At 39.0% G+C, this 7,915-nt stretch overlaps 1 pseudogene; it reads left to right on the top strand.

The window, feature by feature from the left end:
* Positions 1–678: 678 nt before the first annotated feature.
* Positions 679–909, top strand: LOC112635568 (annotated as a pseudogene).
* The last annotated feature ends 7,006 nt before the right edge of the window (positions 910–7,915 follow it).

Here is a 7,915-nt window from a genome sequence, read left to right as displayed (position 1 = left end):
TTTGTAGCATAAAAGCAGACATAGGTAATACACAAAAGAAGGAATATGGCTGTGTTTCAATAAAACTTTATAGTCAAAAACAGATGGTGGGCCAGATTTGACCCACGTGGTGTAGTTTGCCCACACCTGTTACGGGCTATAAACTCCTGAGGGCAGATGTCTCATTTGTTTTATTCATCATTGTCTTTCAATGCCTATGACATCCCTCACATAATAGGTATTCAATAAATATTTATTAAAAGTTATTCTAATCTCTAATAGGGGTGCAGATCTTGCTTGAATTGACATGGAGGTCATATGTCCAAGACCACCAAACCATGGATGACCATGAAAAAGATGTTAACTGTCTGGTTAGTAAGATTTTTTAAAACTATGGATGTTCTAAGGATCAAATACATTCTGGGAAGCAAAGATAATCACCAGTTGCTTGAAGAAAGAGGATGTTGGCAATTGGCTGGGTATTAAGGAAGCTGTGAGAGTTTGGGAGGAATAGTAGGGGGAAATAAAAAGATCACGTAATATACTGCTGAGGTGGGGTTACAGAGCATGAGGGAGAAATGGCAATGACCCAGAAAGTGGCAGTTTCCTCTGCTTAAAAACCTTTAATGATACCACAGGCACATGAGGGAGGCTGCAAATTCTGTTTCAAGGCAGCTCTGAGCCTGGTAAGTAGCCAACATGAGCAAAGCTCATCCTCCTGGAGAGAAAAAACTATGGACAAGAAGTTGTCATTGAAATTAAGTTGTGTCAGACATGCCAAAGGAATACTGTGGTGATCTGATACCTTTATGAATCTTTGATTGATGAATGTGTCTAGATCACAACTAGTGGGCAATGGAACAATATTGGAATGGTGGTAGATAAATGGAAGGAAATATTATCATGTTAGAAACCTCAGAAAAAGTATAAATAATGGCTGCGTTCAGCAGAGAAATCAATTACTCCCACATGTCCCTTCTCCAAATGGCCTGTTTCACTATGACAAAAAAAACATGTGTATTCTTAATATTAAACTTATGTTGAATTAAAAGAAAACTTCAGAGGACCCTGAGATCAAGTCCAAAATCACATGATCTACATATAAGGTTCTTCATCACTTGATTCTAATCTACTTTTCTAGCCACGTCATGCCAAGAACCCTTTTCCCAACATAGTATATGTTTCCCAACATAGTGTACTTCTAGAACCACACCAGGTCATTCACTGTTTCCCTCAACATGTTCTGTACTTTCACAGATCAGTGCCTTTGCTCTAGCTATTCACTGCCCTACAATGCCTTTCTTTTCCTCTCCATCCAGCACATTCTTATCACCCTTTGAGACACAGTTCAAACATCACTTATACTGTTGAAGCCTTCATGACTCACTTATCCAGGAGACAATTTGTCTCATTCCACTATGATTTGCCATTACATTATATCCTAATTATTTGTTTGCATGTCTGCCTTTGGGCTGAGACAGAGAGGCCCTTGAAAGCTACTTTTCATATTCTGTTGCTTAATTAAGTAAATTGGCAAAAATGCAAATAGCTCATGATGCTGCATTTAAAGCAATTATAACAGTATTTTGTTCTGCTTTCTATCTTACTGTTTTCCTTCTGCATTGACTCCCTCACAGCTAAATCTATTTGCTACTTTAGGACCCAGACACAGAAAACATCCCTATGCAAGGCTGATAAGCTTATCTGAAGAAAAAAGAAAGAAAAGAAAAGAAAAGAAAAGAAAAGAAAAGAAAAGAAAGAAAGAAACAAACAAACAAAGAAACAAAGAAAGAAAGAAACAAAGAAAGAGAAAAGAAGATAAAAGAAAAAAAAAAGAGGTGGGGGGTGCCAATGTTGTATACCCAAATCCACAAAGAACCTTTAGAGAAATTTTCAATCCCATGTGCATTTGGTTAACTTGCATTTAACTTTCCAACATAACGTACTTTCAGTCATCATACTTCAAATTCAATGCATTTCCTTAGGAAGCAAAACAATCTATTTTCTTTCTCCATAGACAGAATGTTTCTGGCAACTGAAACTTGACACATAATAAAGTAAGTTAAACCCAATTTCTAGTCCTTTCAAAATAAATTCCCAATATTGTGCTTACAGTAGAGTTAGGATCCCAGAGACTGATATAGACCCATCAGGGGACTATAAAGGAACCCAGTTGGCTTCTTCTCTTTTTTTTTCTTTCTGTTTTTCTTTTTCTCTGTGTTTCTTTTTTGCTTTCATTAATTCTTCCTTCCTTCTTTCTTCTTGCTTTCCTTCCTTTTCTTTATCTCTTTCTGTCTTTCCTTCTTTCTTTGTAATCTCTATGAAACAGTTTAATAACAAAATTAAAAACACAATTGAAAAGCTGTTTGAGGTTTCATGGAACATACTCAAAAGTTGTTAGCACCAAAATGAAACAGGTTGGATGTTGCATTTAAATATACATCATTCTGAACTTGAACTTTTGACATTTTATTTCTTAATAAATTTTGAAGATGCAGACTCATTATTCTCAAGTTTTTCTCATTTAAAACAGATACTAAGGTACAAGTTTTCTTTTGTAAATCAATCTGACCTCTCAAACAAAGTGAAATCTGATACTAATTTTCAAATGGCCATGCTTATTCAACTATTTTCTGAACAAGATGCCCTGTTAGACATTGGGAAAGACAATAAAAAGTTAGTTTTACATGCCTTGAGACTCTTCCAGCTAAGTTCCAGTAAACAGCAGGAAAAAAAAGAGGGAGCAGGGGTTAGCCTCTAGTAAGAGACTCACCTATGGAAGTGAGGCAGACATTCAGATTCAACTCAGCTACAGATGCTGGGAGATGTCCCAGTGAGTTGGCAATAGTCAGGATCTGGAACATTGCAACAAAAAATTTGGGGTAGCATAGGAGAGTAGTTCCTCAGGTGCTCTTTACAAGGAAATAAGTCACAGATAGGGTCTTGCTATTGCCTAGGCTGGTCTCAAACTCCTGGCCTCAAGCGATCCTCCCACCTTGGCTTCCCAAAGTGCTGGGATTACAGGCATGAGCCACTGCACCTAGCCTGGAACACTCTTACTCATGAGATGCCTAGTGACTGTAGTCCAGTTTCCCAAGAGTTTTCAGAAAAACAAAGAGAGACAGTAAATCAGGTCAGTAGTACCAGTGAAGTCAGACAACTGATACAGTCATAATCTAAATCTCTAGTATCAAATAAGAGAAAGGCAAAGTGTTAGGTTTTCAGAGAATAGACAAGTTTACATATAGTGACAGGATTCAGCTATCAAGGTGGATAACCCATCATCAGAACTGAGGCACAAAATCAGAAACCAAATTAGGAACAAAAATCATGATGCTGCATCATAGAATTCTTTAGACGACTCTTGCCTTTCTTCAATATTGGCCCTGAAGACTGGAGTGAGGTTGAGGATGCCTTAGGATTCAAGTGCAATGACAGTTGGTGTCAGGGAGGGAGGCTGCGGGGGGTGGGAGTGGGTGTATTGCAAAGATCCAGCAAATGGTTCTGAGAATTGGTCCCTATCCTCATGACTTACACTGCAAGACTGAGAGAGGGAAGGAGTAGATGGTAGTCAAGAGGAAATATGAGTCACTTCATGGATAGACTTCATGGATATTCAGTTGGCAAGAACAAAAGCTATACTCTACAAAGAGTTCCAACACATTGCTGTTGCCTAAGGGATACAGAGTAAAAAAAAAAGATGGTATGTGTTCTGAGATATTTAAGCTACATATCTATTCAAAATAATTAACTTATATGGGATTTATGTGGACTTTAATGCATTGGACAGGATTAAAACCTTCATAGTTTCATTGAAAGTTCTAAGTGAACTTTGGATTGATGATTGAATCTCATGTATAAATTCAGTAATGAACTTTGCTCTCAATTTTCCCTCTCTGTCTCTGCCTAATTAAACCAAAAGTATAAAGCTATAAGCAAATATCTATGGCTCATAGTATAGAGTGAGTGGTTCAAGAACTTGTGACCTATTTTTGCTAGTACTGCGAGGCCAGTTAAGCTAATCAATGACACCAAGAATAAAGACAGATTTATGGTCAAATTTATGGCCATTGGCCATCAGGTCCAGGAGTAGAGAATAAATTCATTCTATGATAGCAACCATCAAAGCCTAGGACTATGATCCCAAAATAATCCCCACCTTCCCTTTACAGCCATTATGGATTTCATCATTAGCTAATAGCTTAAACTTTAGTTCTCAATCCAAAATAACTTTTTTTCAAAATCTTACCTTCTTTTCTAATTGTGAGTTGCGACCCGAAAGTGGGTTATAAAATCATTTCAGTGGATTAGGATCAGAAGTTTTAATTAAACAGAAAAGAATAAAATAGAATTGAAAAACAAATAATAAAAGAAAGCACCTTTTGTTTTCAGTGTATGTGTGTGTGCTAGGTCTCATATTAAATACATTTGTTTATGTTAATTACAGTTAAAATATAGGTAAGATGTAAATGTAGACATAGATATAGACCTGTATTTATGAAATAAATGACTAGCTAATTCTCCCCAAATACTATAACCAACCCCATGGGAGATACCATCCTTCAGATTTTTGTGCATCTACAAAAATATAATCACAATAAAATGACTACCTTTGACAGCAGGGATAACTAAAAGTTAAAACAGATAGAACAGATTACCTAAATTTTCATGCAAAGTTTGAAAGACAAGCTTCCAACTTAGGCCAAACTTCTTCAAACTTAATTTTCTCATGTTAAAAAAGTCAGGATAATTTAAAAGAATATCTAAGTTCTCAAAATACTTGAGTCTGTCTATTCTATTCTATTCTATTCTATTCTATTCTATTCTATTCTATTCTACTCCATTCTTCTGCCAACCCCAAACCTGAGTATAGTCATTCACTTGCACCCCTTTCTAATATATATGTTTTTGATACAAAATATTTACAAATGTCTTTTTCATTTTAACAAAGTTTCTTTTTTCTGCCATACAATGAATTACCATTCAACAAAGAAAGAAAAATCATTCTTAAGCCTACCATTTAAAGCAAGTAGTGAATATTTTTCTAAGCAGGGTAAATTATTCAATACTTTCCAAGAGTTTGACTTATCAGGACAAGTTAAGAGATCACAATATATAGGGTCTTCTGTTTGACTTTGTATCTTTAAGTTATAGAACTATGCTTTCTGTTAAAATGAAGAGTAAATCAGTATAGCATTGCAGTGTCAACCTTTGCGTTGGCAGAAATAGCCACTGATAATTTTGGAGTAGTGGTGAATGCTAGAATTCCTTTTAACTAGAGTATCAGTTGCATAATTCTCTTCTGATCTCACACTCAATTGTGCCGATCTTCCATTTTCCCCGAGCAGGCACACAGTGGAAAGAGATCAGAAGGGAATTCTCACAAGGAGGCAGTTTGACCCTCCACTCCCATTCTGCTTAAACTCCAGTTGAAAGATAGAAATGAAATCTAAGCAGGGTGTGGTTGCACTGTGGGATGTGAGTTTGGCCAGAGCCTTAGCATTGTTATCTCATCTGTTTAACCCACTCCCTGAGCTCTCAAAGTCCTATCTCTGATTCATTCTTTCTTAACCCTCTGAACCTTGAACAGAAAGAGCTGGCATTTTAGAACTGGATCAGAGTAGCAAGTACCATCTAAATCCAGAGTCTTTGTTATGGCCCATCAGCTCCTACATTCTCAAGCCTCTATCTATCCCTGTGACTTCCTCTACTGCCAGTTCCCCTTTCATGCACTGCCCTCCTTGTGGGTATCAAACAGATCCAGCATGCTCCTGTGGCACATGCTGTTCCCTCTGGCTGCAAAGCTTGTCCCGCAGGTTTCTGCATGACCTAATTCAGATCTTGCTCTATTTGTCTTCATAGCATTTTTCATTATTCCCATGGTTATTTCTATTTGTTCATTTATCTCTGTCTCTGAATATATAGAATATAAGCTCTATGAGGGCAGCAGTTTTGTTTTGTTCACTGCTACATCTCCAGCATCTAACACATGCTTAATAGACAACAAATATTTGTTGATTAAATGAATGGATCTAAGCAGAAAGAAAAGCCTGGTGATGACTGGATATAGAGGTAAGCCGTGTCAAGCAGGATACAAATCAAATCCTAAAGATGAGATGACTAAAAGTCCAAGAATCTGCCCTTCTGTCTTTCCGTTAAGTGATTTAGTGCTCTTCTGTCCACAGCCACAATAGTGAAATAAGAAGATTTCCTACTCTAAGCTGGTGGAATATTTCCAAGTATTGCTCACCATGACTTAATTGGAACCTCTCCTCTCTTCAAGTGCCCCTTCTCCATTTTACTTGGCTTTGAATCCAGACTCCCTTTCTTCACCCTAGTGACTCAGCATGGACCAGACCTGAGTGTGGCAGTTCCCGCAATGTTGCTTCTAGTAGTTACTTCTGATTTAAGATCCTGTGAGCAAACAGCCTAGCCCCTCTTAGCCAGTCCAGGCATTCAGGACCCTGCTGTTGCCATCTCCAACCCCCCAACCCAGCCCTCCTTTTCCTACTTCCAGCTTCTCTAGAGAGAACAGTCTTTCCACACTGGCTGCCACCGTATCTGGGGATTTACTACTCTATTTGTCAATCATGTGAGCCAACACATTTCTTTTAAAAATCAAAACAGGCCGGGCGCGGTGGCTCAAGCCTGTAATCCCAGCACTTTGGGAGGCCGAGACGGGCGGATCACGAGGTCAGGAGATCGAGACCATCCTGGCTAACATGGTGAAACCCCGTCTCTATTAAGAAATACAAAAAACTAGCCGGGCGAGGTGGCGGGCGTCTGTAGTCCCAGCTACTCGGGAGGCTGAGGCCGGAGAATGGCGTGAACCCGGGAGGCGGAGCTTGCAGTGAGCTGAGATCCGGCCACTGCACTCCAGCCCGGGCGACAGAGCGAGACTCGTCTAAAAAAAAAAAAAAAAAAAAAAAAAAATCAAAACAGACCAGGCATGGTGGCTCACGCCTGNAAAAAAAAAAAAAAAAAAAAAAAATCAAAACAGACCAGGCATGGTGGCTCACGCCTGTAATCTCCATGCTTTGGGAGGCCGAGGCCAGAGGATTGCTTGAGCCCAGGAGCTCAAGACCAGTCTGGACAACATAGGGAGACCCTGTAACTACAAAACAAAATTTTTTTTTTCAATTAGCTGGGGGTGGTGGCTGATACCTGTAGTCCCAGATACTTAGGAGACTGAGGTGGGCAGATCACTTGAGCCCAGGAGATCAAGGCTGCAGTGAGCTGTGATTGTGCCACTGCACTCCAGCCTGGATGACAGAGCAAGACCTTGTATATATAAAAAAAAAAAAACAACAGAGAGAGAGAGAAGGAGGAGGGAGAAAGAAAGAAAGAAAGAGAGAGAGAGAGACAGAAAGAAAAGAGAAAGGGAGAAAGGGAGGGAGGGAGGAAGGGAAGAAGGAAGGAAGGAAGGAAGGAAGGAAGGGAGGAAGGAAGGAAGGAAAGAAGGGAGAGAGAGAGAAAGAAAGAAAGAGAAAGAAAGAAGAGAGAGGAAGGAAGGAAAGAAGGAAGGAAAGAAGGAAGGAAGGAAGGAAGGAAAAGAGAAAGAAAGAAAATTGATTTTTTTTTCAGTTGAAGGGTAACAAAATCCAACACAAATTCTTTTATGCTAAAAATAACATAACTGAGTAGCCCAGGTTGAGATCTGGGGTTAGAAACAGCTCAAAGGAGGGTCTAGATATTATTATCAGGACATAGTCTCTTTATTTTTTCCTTTGAATGACTTCATTCTCAGATCACCAGCACCTCCCAGGGCTACATGCTTTTTCAGTCACATCCAGCAGAAAAAGGGAGAAATCATCCACACACACGAATTAGGGGAGGGGAATCGCTGGAGTTAAGGTAATGTAAAGTACTAATTGTCTGCAGACTCTTGGAGAATGGGTTGGGGTCAGCTTTACAGTAACCAACTGCGCCATGGGAG

This window comes from Theropithecus gelada, chromosome 11, assembly GCF_003255815.1.
Source record: "Theropithecus gelada isolate Dixy chromosome 11, Tgel_1.0, whole genome shotgun sequence".
Taxonomy (NCBI): domain Eukaryota; kingdom Metazoa; phylum Chordata; class Mammalia; order Primates; family Cercopithecidae; genus Theropithecus; species Theropithecus gelada.
Note: the sequence above shows the minus strand (reverse complement) of the source record. Positions and strands in the feature narration are given on the sequence as shown.